Source organism: Rutidosis leptorrhynchoides, chromosome 11 (genome assembly GCF_046630445.1).
Source record: "Rutidosis leptorrhynchoides isolate AG116_Rl617_1_P2 chromosome 11, CSIRO_AGI_Rlap_v1, whole genome shotgun sequence".
In the NCBI taxonomy this organism is placed as follows: domain Eukaryota; kingdom Viridiplantae; phylum Streptophyta; class Magnoliopsida; order Asterales; family Asteraceae; genus Rutidosis; species Rutidosis leptorrhynchoides.
In genome coordinates this window covers 64,449,602-64,466,522 of record NC_092343.1, presented here as the reverse complement: position 1 = coordinate 64,466,522, position 16,921 = coordinate 64,449,602, and positions in this window count along the sequence as shown.

Sequence of the window (16,921 nt, the reverse complement as noted above, 5' to 3'; positions counted from 1 at the left end):
CTTGAAGTCTTACGGCTTTAGATGCAGGAAAGAATTGTTTAAGAAATTTGTCAACTAAAACGTCCCATGTATCAATCGCCCCTTCAGTTAACGATTCCAACCAATCTTTGGCTTCTCCCTTTAAAGTCCAGGGAAATAACATGAGATATATCTGTTCATCCTCCACTTCTCGAATTTTAAATAGTGTGCAGATCCTATTAAAGGTACGTAGATGTTCATTTGGATCTTCCTTCGACGCACCACTAAATTGGCATTGATTAGTCACCATGTGTAGAATTTGTCCTTTGATTTCATAATCTGGCGCATTAATGTCAGGATGAGTAATTGCGTGACCTTGGCCAGTGCGTTTAGCTCTCATTCGGTCTTCCATACTTAAAGGTTCCAGATTCTCCATAATTGAATTTGTTGAATCGGTATCACTAGATGATTCTGATTTAATGGTTCGTTCCTCAACAATCTCTGTTTGAATAATTGGTGGCTCCGGAGGAAAGTTTAATGGTTCAGGATCTACGAACCGTTCCTGAATATTTTCCGGATTCTCAATTGTGAGGTCGGGTTCAAAAAATGGATTATCGGAAATTTGAACTGAAGTACTTGGTCTACTGGATGACGATTCTAAAGAAAAATCAACGGCGGTTATATTTGCTAAATGTCTTGATCTAGTTACAGGTGGTGAACGTACAAAAGGTGGTGAACGTCTTGCTCGGTGCATTCACTGAATATCCTATTGGTTTTAAAAAGGAAAGAAAAATTATAATAAGTTATCCAATCAATAGACTTTTCTGATTTTGCCCACGTTTCGAATAGCCAAAAGATGCAGCAGAGGGGCAGGATTCGTTTGGTCTCAATATAATTGAGGACTGTTTGGCTCCAATAACCCGGTCCACGTACAAATCCAACTATTACTACGAACCAGAAAATTTTGATGTCTATTAATTTAACCACTCAAAATAAATTTTCGTAATTTTAAGAAATTTAGATAAGAAGTAGAATAAAAATCCATGTCCTAAAACTAGAATAGCGAGAAATAAGAAAGAAAAAGAGTTCGTCGAAAAAGGTCGAAAAAGAAAAATGGTTGAAAAATAAAAGGTGACGGAAAAATAAAAGAAACTTATAAAAACTTAAAAATACTTGACTAACCTAACCTTATTACTACAACTAACTTAAAATTATAATCGCAAATTGAGATTACTAATTGGAATGATAATTGATACATAGGTAAAAGTCGTCTAAAAATATTAAAGCTTACAAGAAAAACTAAATCCCAAATGGATATAACTTAAAAAGAAACTAAAACTTAAAAAGGCGTCGCAAAATTCTAAAGTACCTAAATCTTAATCTAAGAAAAAGCACTTAAGGAATTCTACGGCAAAGCCTAAAAATCTAGGAGTAAAAATAACTATAGCAAAAACTAAGTTTAAAATTAAATATGAGCGAAAAATACAAATATTACGTTAAAACGATTGAAAAGGGACAAAATATAAAAATATACAAAAAGTTGTAAAAAGTACAATTTTTATAAAAATATTATTTTTATATTATTTATTTTATTAAACTATTAATTTTACAATTTAATTAAACTTAATAAACTAAAATATATATTAAATAAAACTTAAATTAAACTAAAACTAATAATAATAATAATAATAATAATTAGGGTTTATAATAATAATTAATTAATAATTACTCCGTGATTAATTGCAGTAGGGTTTCTGCCGGTGTCAGAATTACTCCGCGAGTCGCGGTATTTCAAACAACAAACCCCGCGAGTCGCGGGGTTTCAAAATTCAACCCTGGAACAGTTTAAAACTCGACGTTTTTTTTTTTTCTGTTTTTATATTTTCTGTTTATATTATCTTATTAAAATATTTATGTAATCTAAATAAAACTTATCTTTAATAACTAAGATAAAAATAAAATACTTTATAACAATAAAAAAAACAGATTTATATATATATATATATATATATATATTTTTTTTCGGTTTTTTTTTATATTTATAAAATATATTTATAAAATAAATTAAATAAAACTCATATTTTTACAAAATAAAACTTATATTTATCAAACTCCTAAAAATACATAAATTTTTTTTTTCTTTTTATATTTTTGAATAATTAAAACGTATTTTTACAAAAACGAATTTTAATAAAAGTTAACTAAAAATCCTTTTTTTTATTATATTAGCGTTGCGCTTCCGGCTTTTAAGAGAGTTCCCCGGCAGCGGCGCCAAAAATACTTGATGTGGTAGCGGAGTGGTATATAATACTATTAAATTTTACAAGGAAATACTATTAAATACGATACAATTTTACACAAGATATTTATTTATTTAGAGAATGGATATACTTAAACCTTGCTACAACACTTATAGGCAGTGTACCTAATCGTACAGTAGTGTAGTTTTTAGTAAGTCCGGTTCGTTCCACAGGGAAATCTTTAAACAAAGCTTAACGCTATATTAGTTTACTTTTATAAAAATACAAATACATATATATAAGTAATATTATTATTATAAAGGGGGGTTTTTACCGTTTAATGACCGGTTTGTCGATTTTAAAACTTTAGTCGCAGTTAAAACCAAATGTAAAATAATAAATAAATACAAGACTTAATTTTAAGCGTAAAGTAAATAACGATAATGAAATTGCGAATAATAAAAGTGCGATAAAATAAACTTGCGATAATTAAAAAGGACGATAATTAAAAGTGCAATTAAATAACAATAAATAAAAGTGCGATAATTAGAAGTGCAATTAAATATAAAATAAAGGAAATTAAATATGAAATAAAAGAATTATGCTTATTTAAACTTCCGTAATCATGATGTTTGACGTGTTGATTTTAGTTTTATGCCCATGGGTTAATTGTCCTTTGTCCTGGATTATTTAATATGTCCGTCTGGTTTTTGTCCATAACAGTCCATCAGTCATAAATATAAAGTGCGAGTGTCCTCGTCAAATTATCCTTATACCCGAAGTTAAATATTCCAACTATTTGGGGACTTAAACTGTAACAAGATTTTAATACTTTGTTTAATAATTACACCAGGTTGTCGACTGAGTGTAATCCAAGGTTTTAATATTTTGTTATCAATTATACCAAGTGTCCTTGTACATAATTTCACCCCTGTTTTAATTATTCTAGTGGCTATTAATCCATTCCCGTGTCCGGTTAAATGAACGATTATTCGTACATATAAATACCCCGCCCATCATGTCCGATTGAGTGTATATGGTAATTTATAGGTACATCCAATTGTAAATCTTTATATTAAAATTAACAAACTATCATTTAGTTAAACAAATATAAAGCCCATTAATAGCCCATAGTCTAATTTTCACAAGTGTCGTTCTTTTGTCCAAACCCCAATTATGGTACAAAGCCCAATTACCCAATTTTAGTAATTAGCCCAACATCATGATTACTTCGTTTTAAATAAGCATAATAATAACTTAGCTACGAGACATTAATGTAAAAAGGTTGAACATAACTTACAATGATTAAAAATAGCGTAGCGTTACACGGACAGAATTTCGACTTACACCCTTACAACATTCGCTAACATACCCTTATTATTAGAATTATAATTAAAATTAAAATATAAATTATAAATATATATATATATATATATTACGTATGAGGAGAAGAAGAAAAAGATGATGATTTGCGATCAGAATTCGGTTGCTTTTATAGGAAAAGTCGCCTTTTGGGGCTCCGCGACTCGCGGCCTTTTTGGCATTCAAACTCCGCGAGTCGCGGAGTTTACTTTTACAGCTCAGAGGAGTTTGGCTCTTTGTTTACCGACGGTTTAAATATAAATATAATATATTAAATAATTATAAGAATTATTTAAATATTATATTATATTTATGTGCATAGTTGACTTGTAATTTTTAGTCCGTTGCATCGAGCGTTGAGAGTTGACTCTGGTCCCGGTTCTGGATTTTCGAACGTCCTTGCGTACAATTTTATATTTTGTACTTTGCGTTTTGAATCTTGTACTCTTGTAATTTCGAGACGTTTCTTATCAATAATTGGAACCTCTTTGATTGTCTTTTGTACTTTTGAGCTTTTTGGTCGTTTGCGTCTTCAATTCGTCGAATCTGTCTTTTGTCTTCACCTTTTATTATTTAAACGAATATTACTTGTAAATAGAACAATTGCAACTAAAAGCTTGTCTTTCTTGAGGAATAATGCTATGAATTATATGTTCGTTTTTAGCATTATCAATACACCTTACCGCCCCATCTTGCTCAACAATCGTCATACATCGCTTGTTTGACACGATTTCACCCGTAACAATGGTAGCTAGTCATTGTTACGCGAGCATCTCGCATTAACTTGCTAGTACAACGTCTATCTTGCTTGATGGATTTCAAACACAACACAAAACAAATAGCGCAAGGTTTATTCACATAAACCTATGCACTAACCAAACCCGATCCGACCCGAAGTCCTACAAGCCCCGCATAAAGCGCACACACAATAAAGTCTAAGTCTAGACACCTATCTCAAGTCGCCTAAATCCCTTAGACCATGCTCTGATACCACTTGAAACATCCCAACCCGTATTCTACACGACCAATTTTTTTTTTTCTTTTATAATAAATAAACCATTAACGCCTGTTACATAACGTGAAACGTCCCATTCAACCCATTAAAACAATATTACAAGTTAAATGTTTACAAATTAGGCACAGAGGCCCTTAAATGAATGTAATACAAGTTCAACCCGTAAAAAAATGATAGTTTTAATCTAAACAACACTTGAGCATGGTTTGGGGCCAAACTACCCAAAACACTAGGCCGACTTCAAAAAGCTTCACCAAGCATCCAACAAGGGGTAACTAGTGCCCAAAAACCCCTCTTCCCCTTCTCCGCACCTGCATCTAAAAGATAAACAACGAGAGGGGTAAGCTAACGCTTAGTTAGTGCAATAAGTATACACATGCATATATAATATACCTACTTGCAACCACCTAAACACATACCATAAACATGCTAGCAATATAATATTAGCATGTGAACTCCAAATATGAAGCTAATAACCTCCAATACCGTAACTAGCATAAACAATAGCATATACTCCAAAATATAATATGCTACACTACAATACATACACAACTATATGGTCAACCATACACGCGTCATGGTGCTACTGGCTCCGTGGTTCACACCATACGTAATGCTATGACGCTACCGGCTCCATGGTTCACGTCAATATGCATTCGAGTCATACTCTTTTATAGTGCTACCGGCTCCATGGTTCACACTTTGATGTTACCGGATCCGTGGTTCACACCTCAATTTATAGTGCTACCAGCTCCATGGTTCACATTTTGATGTTACCGACTCCGTGGTTCACATCACTACACGTACCATAATGCCACCGGCTCCGTGGTTCACATCATAGCACACTCGCACACACTATGACACTTCCAGCTCCGTAGATCATGCCATAGCATACAAACAAATATACTATATACATACATGCATAAATATCCCACTCACCTTAACGCCAAGGTGATGATTAAAATCCGCAAGCTTCAAGCGAAGTACCTATTACATTAAGTACACTTTCAATACACGAACTAGTTGGACTAGACACCAACATTTAACACTTGAACATTTAATGACCGGATTGCATTAAATGACTCCTTTACACCAAACCGCCCATTAATGGCCAAGACTCATCATAAATCACTAGAAGCTAGTGATTATAGTCCAATATCAACAACTAACACCACTTAGGGTATTTTCATACCCATCTTGCCCAAACTAGGTCAACATTACCCATTTGACCCATTTTAACACTTACACTTACAAATTTGGTCAATCTTAACCCATTAATAAATCTTCCATCATTTAACAAGTGTATTAGTGACTAACAACACAATTAACACTTACAAATCTCAATTTACATGACCAAGCCCTAGATTAACACCATTATGGTTTCCTTACACCAAATTAACCCAAATTCACCCATTAAATCCCCAAATGGGTCTTACAAGTCTCAAATGACCAAACCCTAGCCATAAATTAACTAAAACTCAAAACATGGAGTTAAGACTTACCAACACAATCAAATCGTAGCTAAGAACGAGGAGAACAATTTTACTTCTTGCTCCTAAGATCGATTCACAAATCTTCACCTTCAAAACTTAATATAAATCTAAGTGGGTTTTGTGTTTGAGAGGAAAATAGGAAAAGAAAAGAGAAAACAAATGAAATAAGAGGATAAGATTTGGGGTCATAAAGCTGGCCACATGCGGAAATTACTAAATTTCCCCTAAAACCCCTTAAAATAAGCTGAATTCGGAATTAGACCCGCAGGTCTGTCGCGGCGCGACCCCAATTGCCGCGGTGCGACAATGCACATAAAATTCTAGCTGTTTGTTTCCCCTTCTGATTTTGATTCTAGTTATATGTCGCGGCGCGACTTTCTTCCTCCGTGGCGCGACTGTAACGACCCTAGTTTTTCCAACTTATATTTATTAATATTTATTATTAATACTTGCGTGTTAATAAATGTATTTTTATACATTTACTTGTTACCGTAATTGACTTTACATGTCCCGACTTGTCTTTGTGACACACACTTTTCACAAATAATATTTCGAATATTATTTACTTTCATAATTAATTATTATTATTAATTATTTTAATTAACTAATGCAAGTAGTTGATTACTTGGGCTTTTATTTAATTCGTTACTTACATGGACTCATGTTAATGGACTTGGAAGCCCACCCTACTTTTCTTAATGGACTACTAGTTAGCCCAACATTAAGCTAGTGGATTATTAAGGCTTAAACTTAGATTAATTAAGCTAATGAGGAGGCAAGGTTGTTACAAGCATACTAGTAACTCTTTCCCATACATTTAACTTTAAACCATTCTAAGCTTACACCATCTTCCCATGCATGAAAGTGAGTTTTGACCTTTCCCCTTTTGTGCCAAAATCGTCGGTTCTAGCAAGGGTGAGGGGAGTTCTTTTTTTTTTTTTCAATTTTTGTTACATATACACTAGTATTGAACCTCACTTTTTACACACACATACTTACACTTTTCTCTCCTTTCTTGTAAGTAATATGTTCTAGTTTTCTTCTTCTTTTTTCCTTTAACAAAACCGAAACTAGTCATCATCATTCTTCTTGTTTTGTTACTTGTTGTCTGTTGTTGTTAAAGATCAAGTTTTATAACTTGTATCTTCATGAAATCTTGGTTACTTCCATCTTTTGTTTGATGAAGAACCAAGAACAAGATTATAAACTTGTTAGTTTATGGTTCTACACTTAAATGTTCTAAAGATCTAAAGTTCATAAACTTTAAAGATCCTACTTGTGTTCATGTTTTGTAGACTTAAAGTTTACTTTCCTAAGATCCAAACTTTGATTTGAATCTTCTTAAGTATGAAACAAACATGAACATAATACTTGTAACTTTAGTTTATTTTCTTTCTTTTAAGTACTTTAAAGTTGTGATATTGTTAATTTAGTCAAGTATTACTAGTTAAACTTGATCTCATATTTCTTGAAACTAAAGTTAACTTTATAAGTTCAAGAACATGGAAGTATAACTTTCTAGTTATAACTTCATACAATTGTGTTGGATCAAAGTTTCTATAACTTATGGTCTTCTAATTTTGTTGTAAACAAGAGCTTATAATCTTATATACATTTTACAAGATGAAAATCTAAGTTTCATAACTTATGGTTTCATTAAAGTGAAGATCCAAGTTCTATAACTTAGGATCTAACTTACGAACACTAGATCTAGACTTTCTAGTCTAGGATCTTTAAGATCTAACTAAGATCTAAGTTCTACAACTTAAGATCTTGTTTATTTAGTTTACTTTCAAGTTTGTAGCTTAATATTACTATTAGAACTCATGTATGTGTCTGATCTAAGATCTTGATGTAACTTTGGTTTATCAAACTACTTACAACCCTTAATTGAGTTGTGCTACATATCTTAGACTTACACTAGTATTATAATGGTCAAAACTTGGTTAAGATGATGCAAACACATCAACGATTTGTACACTTGAAGCTATAAGCATCAAGGATGAGAACCGTGATGAGGATCAAGCACCAAGAACCCACCGGAGCACCTTACCTACTGTTTTCCGTGTCTGATCACTAACCTGGCTACTGTAAAAGTTGATTTTCAGCTATTTCGGTTCAAGTAGATGATTTTATGTTTAGGCCTCGTCTTAATCCGAGTTACGGTTTAGGATTTATGGCCTTCCGAAAGTCACTACACCATTTTAACGTTGTGCTGAAATTTCTGACCTACTCGCACTTAAACCGTCGCCACGGTCAAACGAAGATGATTTGGTTCTGTAAATTGGTCAGCCTCTAGGGGACTCATATACGGAGCCATGGCCACTGGTCTCACCTCATTTCAGTTTGTATAGAGGTCGTGGTGACTGAACGAAGTCAGCCTTTATTTCAAACTCTATTCTTGATTGAAACTTACTTTACCCTTTTTGATTAATGATGAATGATGATGATACTTAAGACCTAATTTACATACTTTTAAACCTTTGAGAACGATTTACTGATTTAGTAACTTTTTACTTAGGTTGAGGACCTTTTGGACAAACTACTTGCTTACTTTCCCGAATCAACTTTACTACTTTTCACTGTGAGTTATAGCATCCCTTTTTACTTTAACTATTTTGAGAACTGAGAATACATGCGCTTTTTACGTTTACATACTAGGCACGAGTACTTCAACTTTATATATGTGTGGGTTATACAACGGCATAAACTTTCCCCTTAGCTCGGTAACGTTTAGTCATTGGTCTTTGAACCGGTGAACGCGAATCTTAGATATGGATCCATAGGATTTGACATCCCCACTCGGGCTAGTCGCGCTAGCATTTAACGGGTGTTTAATACTTCGTAAACTTATGCACTTGCCAAGTGTACTTTCAGGAGGTGTTATTTACGTTAAGTTAGTTACCAAGTGCCCACGGTTATACATATACTTTTCATACTGTTTTGAAACACTGAAATCCCGTGGCCTACCTTACATTACTGTTACGTTAAACTATAGCTCACCAACCTTTGTGTTGACATTTTTAAGCATGTTTTTCTCATATGCTTAAGGTTTGATTGCTTCCACTGTTGTAGTCTTGCTGTAGACACCCGCTGCGCTTATTAGAGATGTCTTCGCATGAAACGTTTATTTTGCATTCAAACTTTATTACTTTTGAACAATGTATTCGTAACGACCATTGGGTCACGTACTATTATTAATTGCTTCTATTCATAGAAGCATACTTTCGTTGTAAAACATTTGATGTTGGTTAAGACATCACCTTTTCTTATGAATGCAAACTCCTTTTGAAATAGTATATAGTGTTTGACCTTGTAATAATCCTGTTGTTGATGATCCGTACACGTTGATTTTGTACGGGGCGTCACATTTGGTATCAGAGCATTGGTTGAAGGGAATTAGGTTACATTAGTGAGTCTAGACCGGACCGAGTAGGATTCACTAATAGGACTAATCTACAACTTGCTAGTTTACTTGTTTCTGCGGAACTTGCTACATGCTGCTGCTTACTTTTACTGCTATATGCCGTGTACTATTACTTGATTTCACTACTGCATGCTATTATCTGCTTTCGATTGCATGATATTTGCTGTTATTGCCATGCTACTTACTGCTATAGATGATCTAGACTGTCGTAGTTACTTTGCCTAATACGTGCTTGCTATATGACTTACTGACATGGAAAAAGTTATTTTTTCTTGTTCAGATGTCAGATGTCCCGCCCGTTATCTTTTTGGAGAGCGACTCAGACTCATTCGCCACCTCGCCTGCTACTGCTGCCGACACACAGATCCCGTCCTCTCTACCCTCCAGCGACTCTGGCGCTTCGTCCTCTGGAGACAGTAGCCATGCACCCGACCCAGTGATCATCTCAGACGGACACGAGGATCCACCGAAGATTCCAGCTCCACTTATCCCAGGGCCTTCGGAGCCACAACGCCATTCCGGTGGTGCTGTGATTCTTGGGGATCATGGGGAGGGTCCGTTCCGTAATGAGCGTCGCCTTCCTGATGGATGTGTCGTGCCAATACCGCCTTGCAGATACCGACTGATGTACACCGGTCGAGCAGAGCCACCCTCAGATAGTTTAGACGACTCATCATCCGATGACTTCAGCGAGGAGGATTCCGACGAGGATTCCGATGAGGACCCTGAGGAGACGCCCGTGCAGCCGCCCTCTACCCCGCCGAAGAAGCGGTATCGTTTCAATGGTACTGTTATTCCAGGGGTTAACGGAGGTAGATCGTTCGTTAACGCACGTGGACTGAAGGTTAGGGTCACCGCCCGCAAGCGGGTTGTGCCTTACCCTGCCGATCCATTCGTGCATAAGGCTTCCCGATACGCAGCATCTACTTCTGGTGCTGGACCGTCTGCACCACCAGCTCCACCAGCATCATCTGCACCACCTGCACCATCAGCACCGCCTGCTCCACCAGCCTCTCCCTCTGTCGAGGAACTGACGAGGGAGGTGGATACCCTCCGTGCTCGGGTAACTGAGCTCGAGGACCAGATGTCCCACATAATGGACATCCTCTACCCACTGTCACCATAGGGCTTTTGTATTAGGTTTCTTTATGTAATCTCGTTTGTAGTTTCATGTTTTACTCATGTATTGTACGAATCTTATGCGAATGTATGCAACTTTTTATTAATGAATGGAATTTAGTGTTATTTAATTTTAGTACGGCGTTCTATTTACGATAATGTATGATGATTTTGTGGTATCTGTATCTAGTTGCATTACTTAATTAACATGTGTTGTGTTGATTCCATGTTGGTTACCGTATACTGTATTATTATTTATTGAATGCTGGATTTTGACTTGAGTCAAAATTTTTGTTTAGAAGATCAATGGCCAACGGAAGATCAACATCCACAGCAGCACAGATCGAAGAAATGATAGCCGAACGGGTAGCCGTAGCCATAGCGGAAATGAACCCCCAAGCTCCACCGGTTATCCAGCACAATCATAACGGGTGCACATACAAGGAATTCCAAAGCTGCAAGCCCCACAATTTTAGTGGTACTGATGGGCCAGTTGGACTTACAAGGTGGTTTGAGAAATTAGAAGCTGTGTTCCGTGTAAGAAACTGTTCAGAAATGAACAAAACTAAGTATGCCTCCTGTACACTGTCAGACGGCGCCCTAACCTGGTGGAACGCACTTGCTCAAACTAAGGGTATTGATGAGGTGTATGCTACCCCGTGGGAGGAATTTAAGGGGGCCATGATTGAAGAGTATTGCCCCAAGACAGAGATACAGAAAATGGAGGCTGAGTTCTGGGATTTGAAGGTTGTGGGAACCGATCTCGATGGTTATTACCGTAGGTACCTGGAACTAGCTTTGATGTGTCCCACAATGGTTACCCCGGAATTTAAGCGCATGGAACGGTATTTGTGGGGACTTCCCAAGTCCATCCAAGGGAATGTCACCTCTTCAAAACTAGCTGATGTCCCGAAAGCTATACGCATGGCGCATACCCTGACGAACCAAATTACCAGCAAGGAACCGGAAAAGGGGAAATCTGAATCGGGAACTAGTAGTGAGAAGCGTAAGTAGGACAACAACAAGGGGAGAATCTTTGAACAAAACCCTGCTAAGAGGCACAACGACGAAAGGAACCTCAACCCGAACCCTAGCTCGAACTCTAACTACAAGGGTAGTCTTCCGCAGTGCAAGAGATGCTACAAACATCACACCGGGTACTGCAACGTGGTCTGCGAAAAATGTAAAAGGACTGGGCATATTGGCAAAGACTGCAAGATCACCACCTTGAATGTGAATATAAACCCTACTGGACCGAGGAAGTGCTATGAATGCGGACAGATGGGCCACTTCAGAAATGAGTGTCCCAACAAGCGAAAGGACGGCGGACCACCGCGTGGAAGTGCTTTCAACGTAAACGCAAGGGATGCCCGTGAGAACCCCGACTTGGTCACATGTATATTCAATATCAACAATCTATTAGCTTCTGTCCTATTTGATACTGGTGTCAATAGGAGTTACGTATGTAGACACTTTGCTCTAAGATAAATTGGTCGTTAGTTCCTTTAAAGGAGAGTATGCTTGTTGAGGTAGCCAATGAAAACTTGAGAAAGTTGACCAAATTAGCCGAGGAGCTATTATCAATATAGCTGGTGTGGATTTCGAGATTGACTTGATACCCATTAAATTGGGAAGCTTTGATGTTATTGTCGGTATGGACTGGTTGACCAAGATAAGGGCTGACATTATCTGTGGGGATAAAGCTCTTCGTATACCACACGGAGACGGTGAGCCACTGATTATTTACGGAGAGAGATGTAGCTCAAAACTGAATCTCATTAGTTGCATGAAAGCGCAAAAGATTATGAAGAAAGGACGTCTTGCTGTTTTAGCGCATGTGAAAACGTTAAAAACTGAGGTGAAGAGCGTGGATGACGTACGAATTGTGAACGAATTTTCCGATGTCTTTCCAGAAGAATTTCCTGGATTACCACCACCGAGAGTAGTGGAGTTTCAGATCGATTTAGTGCCAGGGGCTGCACCTGTAACTCGCGCACCTTATCGACTCGCACCTTCCGAAATGCAAGAGTTGCAGAGTCAACTACAAGAACTACTAGACCGTGGATTTATCCAACCAAGTTTCTCGCCTTGGGGCGCACCTGTTTTATTTGTGAAGAAGAAGGACGGATCATTCCGCATGTGTATCGACTACTGTAAACTCAACAAATTGACGATCAAGAATCGGTATCCTCTTCCCCGAATTGACGATCTTTTCGACCAGCTGCAAGGATCGAGCGTTTACTCTAAGATCGATTTGCGATCCGGTTATCACCAGTTGTGGGTGAAAGAGAGCGATGTGATGAAGACTGCATTCAGGACCCGTTATGGTCATTATGAGTTTCTCATGATGCCATTCGGTTTAACCAACGCACCTACAGTGTTTATGGATCTCATGAATTGTGTATACAAGCCATACCTGGATAAGTTCGTTATCGTCTTCATAGATGATATCCTCATCTACTCCAAAAGCGAAGAAGAACATGAGCAACATCTTCGTCTAGTGTTGGAACTCTTGAGACAAGAGCAACTTTATGCAAAATACTCCAAGTGTGAGTTTTGATTGAAGGAAGTCTAATTTCTGGGCCATATTGTGAGCGATCAAGGTATCAAAGTTGATCCCGCAAAGATCGAAGCTATCAGCAAGTGGGAAACCCCCACAACTCCGACTCATATCCGCCATTTTTTAGGCCTCATCGGTTACTACCGAAGATTTATTGAAGGTTTCTCTCTGATTGCGCGTCCTTTGACCGTGCTGACTCACAAAGGGAAGAAGTTTATTTGGGAACCTGATAGTGCTCCAAATGAACATATATTTAATAGCAATATCCTCCCAATACGTAAATTATTTAGTTGTAATTGTTCCATATTCAAGTAATATTCGTTTATATTTAATAAGTGCGAAGACAAAAGGCGAAAACGACGAATTGAAGACAAAAAGGTCCAAAATGCTCAAATATACAAGATACAATTAAAAAGGCTCAAAATATTGATGAAGAACGTCTAAAAATGACAAGAGTACAAATTGCGGAACGCAAAGTACACGATAAAAAATAGTACGAAAAGACGTTCGAAAATCCGGAACCGAGACCCGAGCCAAGAAGAAACGCCCGACGCAATGTACCAAAAATATCTAGTCTACTATGCATATAAATATAATATAATATATAAATAATTATTAAAATTATTTATATTTTATATATATTTAATAAATATGTCGACGAACAAGAGGACAAAAGATATGTGAGCTGTCCAGCGTGGCCATGCGACTCGCATGGCAAATAGGCATGATCCCATGCGAGTCGCATGAGGATCAGAATCAGGCCTGGTCTATAAATTTGCCAGTTTTCGTTCGTTTTTAACACACCAATAACACATAATAATAATAATACTCCATAATATAAATAAATATATATATGTATATATAGTATAGATTAGTGTTATATTAGATTAGTTTGGGTTATGTAAAGGTTATTTTTACGAGTTTTTAAAGTCGGAGCTCTGTCCGTGTACCACTACGCGATAAATAATCAATGTAAGCTATGTTCTCCTTTTTAAATTAATGTCTCGTAACTAAGTTGTTATTATGCTTATTTGAACCGAAGTAATCATGATGTTGGGCTAAAATACTAAAATTGGGTAATTGGGCTTTGTACCATAATTGGGGTTTGGACAAAAGAACGACACTTGTGGAAATTAGACTATGGGCTATTAATGGGCTTTATATTTGTTTAACTAAATGATAGTTTGTTAATGTTAATATAAAGATTTACAATTGGGCGTCCCTATAAATTACCATATACACTCGATCGGACACGATGGGCGGGGTATTTATATGTACGAATAATCGTTCATTTAACCGGACACGGGAATGGATTAATAGCCACTAGAATAATTAAAACAGGGGTGAAATTACATTCAAGGGTAATTGGTGTAATTGTTAACAAAGTAGTAAAACCTTGGTTTACACGCAGTCGATAACCTGGTGTATTCATTAAACAAAGTATTAAAACCTTGTTACAATTCGAATCCCCAATTAGTTGGAATATTTAACTTCGGGTATAAGAATAATTTGACGAGGACACTCGCACTTTATATTTATGACTGATGGACTGTTATGGACAAAAACCAGACGGACATATTAAGTAATCCAGGACAAAGGACAATTAACCCATGGGCATAAAACTAAAATCAACACGTCAAACATCATGATTACGGAAGTTTAAATAAGCATAATTCTTTTATTTCATATTTAATTTTCTTTATTTTATATTTAATTGCACTTCTAATTATCGCACTTTTATTTATTGTTATTTAATCGCACTTTTAATTATCGTACTTTTTAATTATCGCAAGTTTATTTTATCGCACTTTTATTATTCGCAATTTCATTATCGTTATTTACTTTACGCTTTAATTTAAGTCTTGTATTTATTTTATATTTTACATTAGGTTTTAACTGCGACTAAAGTTTTAAAATCGACAAACCGGTCATTAAACGGTAAAACTCCCCTTTTTATATTTATATTTATATATTGTTATATAAAAATAAAGTGTTTCATAAGCCCGTCTCCCTGTGGAACGAACCGGACTTACTAAAAACTATACTACTTCGCGACTAGGTACACTGCCTATTGTGTTGTAGCAAGGTTTTGGTATATCCATTTTGTAAATATTTAATTAAAACTTGTTAAATTTTGTAGCATTCCGTATTAAAAATATACACTATTTCGTAACCCCGTGCTACCACATCAGAACCCGAACAAGAATTAGCATTTCAAACCTTAAAAAAGAAGTTAACCACCGCGCCTATCTTATCACTTCCTGAAGGCAGTGACGATTTCGTCGTATACTGCGACGCCTCAAAAAATGGTTTTGGTTGCGTATTGATGCAAAGAACGAAGGTCATTGCTTATGCTTCCCGTCAACTGAAGATTCACGAGCGAAACTACACTACTCATGATCTTGAACTTGGAGCCATTGTCTTTACGCTCAAATTGTGGAGACACTATCTTTATGGAACTAAAAGTACTATCTTCACCGACCACAAAAGCCTCCAACACATCTTCAATCAGAAGCAACTGAATATGAAACAGCGTCGATGGATCGAGATGCTGAACGACTATGATTGTGAACTTCGTTATCACCCTGGAAAGGCCGATATTGTAGCTGACGCTTTGAGCCGCAAGGAGAGGATGACACCTCTTCGTGTTCGGGCACTGAACATCACCATTCATTCGAACCTCAATAGCCAGATCCAAGCAGCCCAAGATGAGGCTCTCAAGGAGGAGAATATATCTCATGAATACTTGAACATTCTCGTTTCTCGATTCGAAGTTAAGGAGACTGGACTCCGATGCTATGCCGGAAGAATTTGGGTACCCCGTTATGGAGATCTACGGAGCCTTATACTAGATGAAGCCCACAAGTCGAGATATTCGATTCATCCAGGAGCCGGTAAAATGTACCACGATCTCAGGGAACAGTATTGGTGGCCTAATCTTAAGAAGGACGTTGCAACTTATGTTTGGAAGTGTTTGACTTGCTCGAAAGTTAAGGCCGAACATCAGAGGCCTTCTGGGTTACTTCAACAACCGAAAATCCTGCAATGGAAGTGGGAAAGGATAACAATGGATTTCATTACGAAGTTACCAAAGACGATGGGCGCATACGATACCATCTGGGTTATCGTTGACCGTCTTACCAAATCTACACACTTTTTAGCCATGAAGGAAACTAATACGATGGAGAGACTCGCTCAACTATACATAAAAGAGGTTGTATCTCATCATGGTGTGCCCTTATCGATCATCTCAGATCGCGATCCCCGTTTTGCTTTCAGATTTTGGTGTTCATTGCAAGAAGCCTTGGGGACTCGTCTCGACATGAGTACTGCGTATCACCCGCAGACCGACGGACAAAGCAAACGCACGATTCAGACTTTAGAAGACATGTTGTGTGCATGTGTCATTGATTTCGAAAAGGCTTGGGAAAGGCATTTACCGCTAGCCAAATTCTCTTACAACAACAGTTATCATTCGAGTATTAATGCCGCACCTTTTGAAGCGTTGTATGGCCGCAAATTCCGATCTCCTATTTGTTGGGCCAAAGTAGGCGAAAAGCAAATCACCGGACCCGAGATAGTCCATGAAACAACTGAGAAAATTTTCCAAATTCAAGCGAGACTCAAGACGGCCCGTGATCGCCAAAAGAGTTATGCAGACCTTAAACGTAAAGACTTCGAATTCAATGTGGATGACCGTGTAATGTTGAAAGTCGCACCTTGGAAAGGTGTAATTCGTTTTAGAAA